Here is a 13,153-nt window from a genome sequence, read left to right on the forward strand (position 1 = left end):
CAGACTAGTAGCCCAGCATAATGCATCTGAGATACTTCAGGTACAACTAACATTTGGTAAGACTGCGATCCAGGTCATAGCCTGCTATTGGTCCCCAACCATGTCCCTAGACTCTCACTCCACATTCCTAAGCACCCTGGAATCTATCAAGGTCCAATCCAACACTCTCATACTAGGAGAATTCAACTACCCCTCTATCAACTGGGAAAACTACTCAAGCACCAATGCACTGGCCCAATGCTTCCTAGAATTCATCAATTCCAATGTCCTGGACCAGTTCATTCTTACCCCCACTAGAGGAAGCAACATCCTTGACCTGGTTATTACTAACATGGGCAACCATTGCTCTACACCAATAGTCAATTCCTCCCTGGTTAGATCCGACTACAAACTAATCACCATGGAAATCCACATCTCACCTACACCCCCCACAAAAGTATCCACCATGAAAAAACTTCTCCAAAGCTGACTTTGGACTCCTAAAAACAAAGGTGGCTAATTTCACAGCACCCATGCAAATGGATAATAGATGCATGAATGCCAAATCATACACCAATGCACTGTATGAACAGGTACATAAATGCATGGAACTAGCCATACCCAACAGAACTAAGATGCTCTCCTCCAGAAAAAGGAAGCGAGTCTGGTGGTCCCCTGCCATTAATAAACTCTACAACAGAAGGAATAAACTGTTGCAGAAAAAGGTGATGTCCCAAGACTGGAAAAATTCCCTTATTAGCCTCAACAAAAAGTTGAGATCCCTCATCAAAACCTCTAAAGCCAGCTATGAAGGCAAAATAGTGGCAGACAAAGCCTTCTTTAGTTATATCAAGAATCTCCATGGCAATACCAAGATTTTCTCTAAGTTACTGTACAATGGTTCCTATTATACTGAGCCAACAGACATTGCCAACATACTGGCCAAAAGATTCAATGCCAACTTTACCCCCCCCCCCCCAAAAGGACCAATCTCAATACTGGAAAAATGACAGGCACCCTGCATTACTGCAGCACATGTTAAAGCTGCATTGTCTAAGGCCAAGAATACAGCTTCCATGGGACCCGACAATATCCCTAACTATGTTCTACATGAATTACAAAGTGAACTGGCACCACATCTGTGTACTCTGTTCACTCACAGCCTCACCTCAGGCTTTGTCCTTACCAAATGGCGCACTGCTACAGTCATCCCTCTCCATAAAGGAGGAGCGACTACAGACCCTGGAAATTATCGTCCCATTAGCCTGATGAGTCTAATATGTAAGGCTATGGAGCACATCATCATGGACCTAATTAACAAGGATATAGGGAATCTCCAAACTCTAGATCCCACGCAATTTGGTTTTGTGAAAGTTAGATCATGCCTGCTCAACCTGGTTGACTTCTTTTAGTCAGTCACCAGAGTGGTGGATGAAGGTAAGGCAGTTCATACAGCCTATCTCGATCTGGCCAAGGCATTTGAAACCATTCCTCACTCAGGAATTATTGATAAACTCACCAAACTAGGCATCAACCCCTATATCATTAGGTGGGTTGCAAATTGGCTCACAGATAGAACACACAGTGTGAAAGTAGCAGACTCCAAGTCAGACTGCCGACCAGTCACGAGTGGAGTCCCACAGGGATCGGTCCTGGGTCCACTCCTGTTTGGCATCTACTTCTTAGAAGTCCAGGCCAATGCAGAGGGGCTCTGGCTGATCAAATTCACAGACGACTGCAAGCTGGGAGCCATTATTAACTCCCCAAGTGATGTAGACATCCTACAGAAAGGCCTCACTGAGACCAATGACTGCTGCCAAAACCATGGCCTTAAGCTTAATGCCAAAAAATGCGTCGTCATCTCCCTTTTGGAAAAACTCAGTTCCTACTAATTATTACATCGATGAGAGCCCACTGAACACTGAGGGCGTTATAAGAGATCTGCAGACACAGGTTGACACCAACCTCTCCTTCAACCACCACATTGCTGCTGTGGTCAGAAAGTCCGTCTATGTGACACATCTCATTACCAAGGGTTTTGCATCCAGCAAGAAAGAGGTAATCATTTCTCTCTACTCTTCCCTCATTAGACCAATCATAGAGTATAATGCCCCATTTGGCATGTACCTCACTAGACACCTGCAACAGCTGGAGAGGCCACAAAAGTACTTCATGAAGAGGATCCAAGGCCTTAAACACAACTCCAGCTATTCTCTGTCTCATATCATCTACTAAGAGATGATCTCTGCTTGACTTACAAAGCCATGTCTGACCCAGCTCTGTTAGAAATGCTACATCTAAAGAAATCCCAATCCCTCTGCACCACACGCTCCAGAGACCTCAACCTCATTACCACAATCAACAGAACATGCTGGAGGGACAGGTTCATAACCCAGAGACTGCCCATGCTCTGGAATAGACTCCCCATACATGTCAACACAGAGCACTAGCCCTCTTCAAGAGAAATTTTAATGAGTGGATGGGAGATAGAAAGTTCACCCCGGGGATCACTCCAGTGGCTCTACTTGATAGAGACACTGGGAACTAACGACGGGCAGCATAATGCCAGGGCACTTCTATGGTCTAGGCTTGTAAAGGCCCCAGGGCCATTAGCCTAGTGCACACCTATGAACCTATGAAAATTCACAGCATTGCAAGACTCATTGAACCCAGGTGATGACACAGTTGTGATCTGCTTGTACTTGTGCTAAAGGTTATGAGGCTTCCTCAGTATTAAATCATGCAACAGATTCCTGTCTGCTGGTAGAGGTGAATGACATCAATTTGATTAGATGGTTCCAACAGGTGCATGACATAGTACCTACGATGGGACAGAATTATCAGCATATCTGCCCCTGCCCTCAAATATTTGCTCATGATACAGTCTTATTTCATGATGCACTCATTCATTTCATAAACAGAATAGCAATCCAAAAAGGCATTAGAGGCACTCTAGTCTTTATAAGCATTAAGTTCTCAAATGCACTATATAAGGACAAACCATTCAGTAACAAATATGCAGATGACCCAGAACCAGAGCTGTACCTAGGCTATCTGGCAGCCCAAACAGTTCCCCTTGCTGGTACTCTCTTTGGTTTAAAGTTGAGGGGCAAAAAAGTCTTCCCAAAGTTGATACCCAGTTGCTAGGTTGTCTGCACTTCTAAGTCTTCTTTCTAACTGCAGCTGCAACCATGAATGCAGTATTTGCATTCATTTATGAAACTACAGTATCCATGCAGCGTCATAAAGGAAGGCTGGCGCTGCACTTGCATCCCAATGGTTCCTGCTGGTAATACCCCCCTTAACAGCTTGCACCAGTGGCAGCTTCCCCCCCTTCACCCATCCTAGTTATGGTTCTATCCAGAAATAAGTTACAGAGCGCACATTGCCTATCAAGTGTTCAGGACTCTACACTGTACTGTCCAATTGTCCCAAATGAAATTATTGTGATTCCATGTCATTCAATATAAGTGAACCTTAATAGCAATATAAGGTGCAATGACACATACAAATTGAAGTGTCAAACTGAAACTCCGTTCAGTGACTGAGCATTGTAGAGTTGCAAAAACCTGAGAATTTCATTTGAATTAATGATATGATTCTATCAGGTTGTTGAACCACAATACCACTATGCCTCAGTCATAGTTCATGTGGGTGCAAACAATGTGAGGTATACCTCTCTGGACTACATGAAAAGAGACATGATGAAGTCTTCAGACTATGTGTCCCAGGCCAGTATGAGCCAAGCATTAAGCAGAATTTTACCTTCTCCAAGGATGATGTCACAATATGAACAGGAGATAATTGACTTTAGTAACTGGCTTAATTTTTGTGTATTCTAAGACAGTACATTTGTCAGCCTAGGAGGATATGGTTGACAGACTACGCTGCTTTGCAGGGATGGTCTTCCCCATCCCCTCTAGTCTTTTGCATATTACAGCCGAGTGACGTCTCCAGGTGTTTCTGCAGTTACACCCTACTGCTCCTCTAGGCGTCAAATATTGCCTGTTCATATTTGCATTAATTCCAAAACCATGTTACATACAAGGTATTGGAAAATTTTATCTTGAAGCATACATGATAGCAAACACAATTGTATTGATATATGACCTCTGCTAATGGGTATTTGTTAAAAATGCAAGGTGATAACTTCAATTTTTAAATGCTGAAGCCACGCCCACTAGGAGTTAAAGGTACACACTCAAAAGAGCTCTACTGGAGGGAATGAGTTACTTTATCCATCCCCATAGTGCCTTTTTTAAGCATTGCCAACCTGATAAACCTTCCAACATAGCAAAATCAACCCAAGAAAATCTAAAGGTGTTACTGCTCAATGCCAGGAGTTTAAACAATAAACTTCACTCTCTTCACCTTGGAGAATGTAGATGTCTGTGCAGTTACTGAGACATGGTTTAAAGCCTTGGAGTGCACCCCAGCACTGAAGGACTATACTGCCTTCCACACATTTTGACCAGGCTAGCTACTGTACAAGAAGTGACACCTCAAGGCTCGTCAAACACTAGGCCAGGCTTGAACTTCTCCATATCCAAATGACCACAGGTAAATTAACATGCCATATTGTTGCAAGTTATAGGTTCCCCTCTATCATCCAGGTAACCCACAACACATACTTAAACATACTAAAGACTACTCATTCAAACTAACACCATATTCATGGGTGACTTTAACTACCCCTCTATAAAGGGGCAATTCTACACAACCCAAACTATGCAGGCCCAGAGATTTCTGGACTTTGTAAACCCAAATACCCTGAACCAGCCAGTCTGTACACACACTAGGGGTGCTAACATCCTTGACCTGGTCCTTGCAAACACGGGAGAACATTGCACCCCATTAGTGTAAAGTCAAGAATAAGTCAGACTACAAAGCTCTCTCCTTTGCAATAAAAATAAAACCCAAGACCCCATCTAACCCTGGAACCTTTAGTAATTATGCTAGGGCAAACTTCCTACTGTAAAGTGATACTCTAGCAACATTTCAGGCCCACTTAACCCAGACAACTCTGCAGAGTATGCAGAGTTGTTCATAAAACTCCTGTACAATAATATTAATGGCTGCATAAATATCAACCCAAAATAGACACAGGACAAACTCAAAAAGCCACCCTGGTAGAATCTTAACATTAATAGGCTGTATAGCCAAAAGAAGAAAAGCAGGGGTCAAAATTAGGAAGTGCAATGCCCAACAAAGTAAAAAAATTCCCTCATCAAGCTAAACAAGTAATTCAGGGAGCTAATCGAGTCTACCAAAGCCAGATTTAAGGTAAACTAGCCTCCCAGGCTAAGGACAATCACAAGGCATTCTTCAACTTTGTCTGCAATCTCATAGGTAATACACAACTATGTGACAAACTAATTGTAAACGGAACCACTTATACTGAACCTGAATATACAGAAATCTGCTAGCTAGCAAACTTAGCTCAACCATAACACTTTCAGCTATCACTAGGAAACATGTCCTCAATGCACTCCCTAAGGACAAGAACACTGCATCAATGGGCCCTAATAATATGCTAGGATGCCTCCTTAATAGCATGAAACATGACTTATCAGAAACACTAGAATCATCATTTAACCATAGCCTCCAGACAGGGTTTATGCATAGCAAATTGAGAACTAAAACTGTCATCTCTGCACTAGGGTACACCGTCTATAGACCCAGATATTTACATACTCATAAGTCTAACTAGTATCATATGCATAGACATGGAAAGAATTATCATGGAAATGATAAACAATGTCATAGGAAACCTTTAGACACTAGATCCAACCCAGTTTAGTTTTGTCAGAGGCACCCTGGTGGATTTCTTTGAGAAGGTCACCAAGGCAATTGATGGGGGCAAAATGGTATATACTGCCTACCCTGACCTGGCTACGATGCTTAATACAGTACTACACTCAGGCATTGTAAACAAATTTGTGGATATAGGCATAATTCCTTATGTGAAGCACTGGATAAACAGCCAGCTGGCTCTCAGATAGGACCCAGGGGAGAATACCTCCTCAAAGAGGTAGGCCACTAGTGGAATTTCTGAGGGGTGTGTGCTGGGTCTGCTCTTTTTTCTCATCTACTTCATGGAAGTCAAGGGTCTCTGGTTGACTAAGTTTTCAGATGACTTCAAACTAGGAGCACATAATCCCCCTAAGGCACTAGCTTCCAACAGGAAAGACTAACACAGACAAATGACTGGTGCCAAACCCACGACTTAAAACTCTTTGCCAAGAAAAGCATGACTGTATCCTTTTGTGAAGACAGATACTCCTAGAAACAACCACATTTATAATACACCCCTAAAAGTAGACCCAGTGATCAGGGATTTGGGAGCACATATAGACAGCAACCTGGTATTTGACCATCATGTGTCTATGGTAGTAAGGAAATCATTCCATGCTACACAACTTATAAGCAAGGGTATGGCATTGATGTGTAAAAAGGTAATTCTTCTACTGTAATCAGCCCTCATCAGATCAATCATTAAGTACAACATTAAGTACAACACCCCCTTGGGTATGTACCTGACCAAGCAATCTAAAGCATCCACAGAGCTTTCTCACAAAAATAATACAGTATGAAAACATGTCCTGCATGGAACACATCAAAGCCCTATCTCTGTACTCAGTCCCCTACAGACTGCTGAGAGGTGATCTGTGCCAGACCTACAAAGTATCCTCTGATCCTTCCCTGATGGAACAAACAAATAGCAAATGAATTACCTGATCTAGGAACTTAAAACTTGTTTGAAACATAAATAGAGCATGTTAGAGGGACATGTATTTGTCTAAGAGACTACTCCATTCTCTGGGACAGGTTGACCATTTATGCAAAGCAGAGTTCTTCCCTAAAGCAACTGAAACATAATTTGGACCAGTGGATGGGGAGTAGAAAATTTACCTCTGGTTTGGCATCTATGTCTCTATTAGACAGAGACAACCTATAAATGCTTGACCATCCACAATCAAGCCTGCATACACTCATTAAGATAACCATATGGTATCAAAACTTTTTAGATAAATTATGGAAACATGGTCAGGCCTAAAAAGGCCTCCTTGGGTTGTTAGCCTAGTAAACTCATAGGAAACATATGAACCTAAGCTGGTTGTATAATGGGTGTTCCATCCTTTGTGTGCTGTTCATACAATAAATATGAGTTATGATGAAAAACAATACCTGCTACAGGAAATGTAGCACAGTCGTGTGTGCGTGTGTGTGTGTGTGTGTGTGTGTGTGTGTGTGTGTGTGTGTGTGTGTGTGTGTTAGCATGGATTTCTCTGTATATGTACATGCATGTCTAATTTTATGTATTTTATGAAAGTCTTCATGTGATTAAGGATTACATATGTGTCTTTTCCTTAGCAAATGCTTAGATGTGCATGCATATTTGTGTGTGTGTGTGTGTGTGTGTGTGTGTGTGTGTGTGTGTGTGTGTGTGTGTATATATATATATATGTGTGTGTGTGTGCACGTGTGTATGTAGATATGTATATATACATTGTTAAAATGTAACCTTGACCATGTCTTTTACAGACAGAGGCCAACAGTAACCATTACCTAACCAACATCGGATGGGTAATCATAAATTCATCCCTGGGTTGGCCCCTATAAACATTCCACTGTAACTAATTTTGGATGAGTAATCATAAATTGTGGAGCTTTTCTCCCCGGGCCACCGCTGAAAAAGGACTGCTTCTCCAGACAGACTTTCTCAGTCATCAAATGTAAAATAAAATAAATAAATAAAATAAATTCATGCCTGGGCTGACTCCCATGTCTTTTATAGGCAGAGGCCAACAGTAAACATTCTCTAACTAACATACCCCCCCCCCCACATAACTTTTTAGTGACCTCCTAACTAGCATACCTTCCTCACAATTAAGATGCATGTGTTACCTGGGAATTCAATTAGGTTGGGTTGCATGGTTAGGCTTATAAAGGCACTGGTGGTCGTTAGCCTACTATATACCTAAGAACCTATGGAGAGGGTGTGTTGCCATTGGAAATGGGTTCAGATAATACTGACAGCAGGGTGAATGCTGTTGATAGTCTTGGATGCACGATACATTCATTTCATCTCCATGTCATGTGCATGACCAAGCATGAAGCTCTGAAAGGGAAGTTTAGGTAACTAGGAATGCCACTAGTGGCAGCTCACCACCAGCACCATTAACTAACACAAAGGAATTTCTGGTATTCCTTGGTTGTTGTGGATTTTATAGTATAAGTATACAATACAGTAATGGCTAAATGTAGAGCCAAGACACACAGATGTGCTCAAAAACTTAATCCTGCTACTGAATACTGGGTAATCACATAACCTACAACTTTTATTAGTAATTCTGTCTTAAAGCTACAGGTACTGCATTGTCACTATATAAGCATATGTTGCACCCATCTTCCTTTAAAATGAAAAGCTATAATAAGAAGGTATACTGCAATTAGATTTAAATGTATTGAGTTTGATGTAAACTACATCCCTCCTACAAGTCATGTGCCTATACAATAACTCAAAGACTAACACATTTGTATGTCTTCAACAACACTGATGTGAAAGGTGGACTGAAAGACATTTTGGAGACTTACACATCATATGCAGTCACTAATATAATTAATTTTTTAATCATTCTCTAATATCACAAATATTGTCTAGATGACTTATTTCCTTAAGAATTCTGTACAACAGCTTCTTGCTTAGATATAGTATCATCTTGAGACGCTTTATGGACTATATATTCACACTGATGATGATCTCCAATAGTAGTAGTAGTAGTAGGTTTATCTTCCATCAGTAATGATGGGGGATGGATCCAAGATGGCAGCCAACATAACAACTCCTCGGTGATGTTCTGCAGAAGATTTTAATTTTTGACAGGAAAGTCTAACTCATACTCTCAAGAAACCAGTCCTGCTTTATTTTCAAAGCTCTACTGTACTGAAACTTCACCACAATTGCAATTCTTGTGATTTGCAGAAAAACGTATCAACTTTCCAAAGAAAAGACTTTAAAAACTTTAAATTTCCAAAAACCTGGAACCCTATACCGCTGCAAAACACCAAAATTACTATATCCAGAACTCACCTTCTCTCTACGTTGTTTTATGAATCCTTTGTATTAACAAACCTTAACAAGACACAAATTGTCCATGTGCTATAATAAAATAGCTAGATTTGCAACCAACTCTAATTTCTGCTCCCAACACTGTTACTCACTAAAACAATTAGGCTGAGTAGAACTCGCCAACTTACTAAACTATAACCAACTCACCATGGCTCATTACTTGCTGTACCACCCAAACAAGATTCCTGATCTCTCAGGCTTACTCAACTTTCACAATTCTGCTCGCCAACTAAGATCCACAAACTAAGCCCTTCTTGAAGTAGCTAAGTGTAGACACAGTGCTGGTGAATCCCTCTACTCCTACACAGCTGCTAAAATCTGGAATCCTCTTCCACCACATATCAGATTGCAAAACAGCAGTCCCGTCTTTAAAACCCAATTAAAAGCCCATCTCAGTATCATATGGCAATGTACCTGTACTGACCATGGCTAGCCCTACTACCACCATTCAGATAAATCTCCCTCTGGCACTACTCAAAGGTCAAACACAGAAAAGAAATACTTTAATGAGTTGTATTTTTAAATTTTATATATATATATATATATATATATATATAATTATATATAATACTGCAGGTTCTCACCTAAATACATTATATTTTTTGTTTTACTACTGTACACTCTATATTTGTACACTTCTGTAACTTCTCATCATACCGTGCTATGATATACTATTGTTTGCTCTATTAATTTGTACTCATCTCTGACTTTTGTATTTTTATCATATATGTAGAGCTTTTGTGTTTTTTGTGATTGTCATGTATGTGGCGCTTTTCTCCCCGGGTCTCTGATGAAAACGGGCACCTGATTGCCCAGTCAGACCAACCGGGTAGTCAAATATAAAATAAATAAAAAAATAAACTTTCCTGAAGAATGCATTCTTAAGATAGTACAGAAAATGAGGTCTAATAAGTATTATCACTAGCACAAACTCTGACAAATGTACACAAAACTATTTTATTGCAGGACTCATCTGTGGAAATGGACCAATTTCATGATAAAATGCTAAAATGGACTCTAACCAAGATGACGGTTATAAACACACTGAATGTTTCAAATCCATGACAACAGCAGTGGATTCAAATAAAAGATTTTGAAAATTCATTTAATGGCATAAAATGGTAGACTGAAAGAAAATGAAACTCAAACCGAATTTCTCTTAAAATAAAAGGCATGCCTCTGGATAAAATGGATGACTTAAAAAAATAAAGGACGATATGAATTGTTAGGAGTTCCTGAAAAAGATGCAAAGTGATAACCATATGGTTCCTAAAAGTACTAAATCTACAAAAAAAAAACATAAAACAAAACAAAAAAAAAAAAAGAGAGACCGCTTTATGGAATAGAAAGCACTCATAGATCATTGACTTCAATAACTGGCTAATTTTCTGGTGTCATTCAAAGGGGATCCAGTATCTGCTTGGGATGACATGATAGACAGACCCTGATGCTTTGCCAGAGATGGCCTGCACCTGTTACCCCTGGAGATTCCGAGTACTGGCCAAGGCCCTTGCCACCCCTATAGTGCCTTTTTTAGGCAATGCCCTGAAGATAAATTTACCACCATAACATCTGCTAGCAAACACATCCTAATGTTTATGCTTTTCAATGCTAGAAGTCTAAACCTCAAAATGCACTCGCTCGAGTCACTCCTCATACTAAAGAATATCAACATCTGTGCAGTAACATAGACCTGGTTCAAGACTCCTGAGAGCACCCCTGCACTACCAGGTTACAATGCATATCCCACCTTTCGGCCCCCAAATCTGAACCAAAGCCCTAAGTGATGTGATGACCCAACCCCCAAAGGCGGAGTTGTATCCATCTTCATAAAAGATACATGCACCTTCAGACTTGTTGCCCAACATAACGCATCAGAAATACTTCAGGTACAGCTACCACTGAACAAAACTGCAGTCCATGTTGTAGCTTGCTACAGATCCCCACAATGTCCCAGGACTGCCACTCTGCATTCCTGGATGCTCTGGAAAACATCAAAGTCCAGCCTAATACCCTTATACTGGGAGACTTTAACTAGCCCTCCATTACTTGGAACAACTACTCCTGCTACAACTCTTTTGCCCAATGTTTCTTGGAATTCATCAACTCCAATGCCTTAGACCAACTCATCCTCACCCCCACTAGGGAAATTAACATTCTTGACCTAGTCATTACAAACATGGGGGACCACTGCTCTACTCCTATGATAAACCCCTCCCTCGTTCGATCCGACCACAAGTTAATCACCATTGATATTCAAATCTGAATGAATTCAAATTTGAATGAAATTCAAAGTTTATGTTGAATTGTGTTAGACATCTAATATGATTTATGCTTTATTATTGGAAGTTACTATGCCATGCTAGCATTTTGTCTGCACCAAGTTGTTTTTAGTATACTAGTATGGTCTGTTTGCATAGCTGCACCTTGTTCACTAATATTATTCATGTAACTGTGTTGTGTGTAGACAGTTCATACTGGTGTCTAAATTATTTCTATATAATTGTGCTGTTACTGGTGGATAGAATCATATTAGACAACCTCGACAGAGTGCTGCTTGCTATATTTTTATCTGTGACTGCATAACTGTCTTGAGGTTTTTCTAACAGATGTTTTTCCAATTGGCTCAGTATCTGCATATGCTAGTTGTTGGTTCAAGACATTTTCCTGCATATACAGTAGCTATTTGCTCAGTTTGTTTTTAGTAATCTTTCTAATATATCTTTACCATCTCAAAGTGCTTACTCCTCTCTGTACTCTTTTTTTTCCTAGACCTAACACCACTCTTAAGTATTCAACTGCGGTACCACCTTTATCATTCTTATAAGAAAAGTGCAGTCCGGGTCTGAACTGTCTGCAAACAGCTACAGTTAACTTTTCGTATGTGTCTACCTGTTTGAGCCAATATTCATTTTCCCCTGGAGAGCACTCTGCTTTGGCTTGTAAACAGCCCCCCCACACACACACACTCACTCATCTTCCACTTTCTCTCTTATTCCCTTCTATTAGCAAATAGTATCCATAACTGATCAATACTGTGTGTTTGTTAATTTAAACTGAGACCACAATAGCCTACTGATACAAGGTTATCCTGTTTTTCCACCTGAGAAATGGTTAAGAAATGACTTACAGTTTCAGAGAAGTTCTTGGTCAATTGTGACTGTTTCTTAAACACAAACTTGTCTTTGCTTTGGCTCATTAGCAGCAGTACAATGAACTGCCTGCTCACACCCTTGTTCTCCCTTCCCCCTTCCCTGTTTATTACCTTAAGACAATACCAAAGTTAATAAATATTACCTGTGGCAGGCACCATTTTTACAACTACAACCACCCTTGTCACTATCATATGTTCATTTATCAGTTAACTCTGTTACCTGATTGTTTCCAGCCCCCTCATAAGAGCAACTAACAGGGTCTCTACCCACTTCGCTCCCCACCCTGCCCCCTATTCCCTCCTGTCCCCAGTGGTCCCACCTTTATTACACTCACAAACCCCTCCCATCTTTCCAGTAGCCAACCACAGCACTAACCCAACACTACCTCCTCCATCTTCCCACCCCACTACTATCACACCTCCTCAATTAACATGTACAAGCATACCTTACCCATGCTCACGGCATGCACTCTCCTTGCATATCTTACATCATACCAAAGCTCCATCATTCCCCCACTCAACCACTACCACTGTACTACTACTCACACCACCACTCATCTCTCACCCTCACTCAGCTCCCCTCCCACCAACTCAAGAAACATCCCTATGCACCCACCACATATTCTACCAACTATATTACTCAAACATAAAGCCTCCCTACAACTTAACACAGTAACCCTCCCACCATACCTATTACCCAAAGAGCACAATCATAAAGTTTCCCTTATAAACAAACACATTCAAAAACTGAGAAAACTAATAACCTCATGCATATCTAAACTAGCCCTAAGTGGAGATATCCACCCCAACCCTTGCCCTACCATCTCCAACCCCAATCCTCATAATCAGATTAGAAACCACAACTTCTCCCATATTACAGCCAATAG

Source organism: Protopterus annectens, chromosome 10.part0, assembly GCF_019279795.1.
Source record: "Protopterus annectens isolate FY-2018-M chromosome 10.part0, PAN1.0, whole genome shotgun sequence".
NCBI classification, from domain to species: Eukaryota; Metazoa; Chordata; order Ceratodontiformes; family Protopteridae; genus Protopterus; species Protopterus annectens.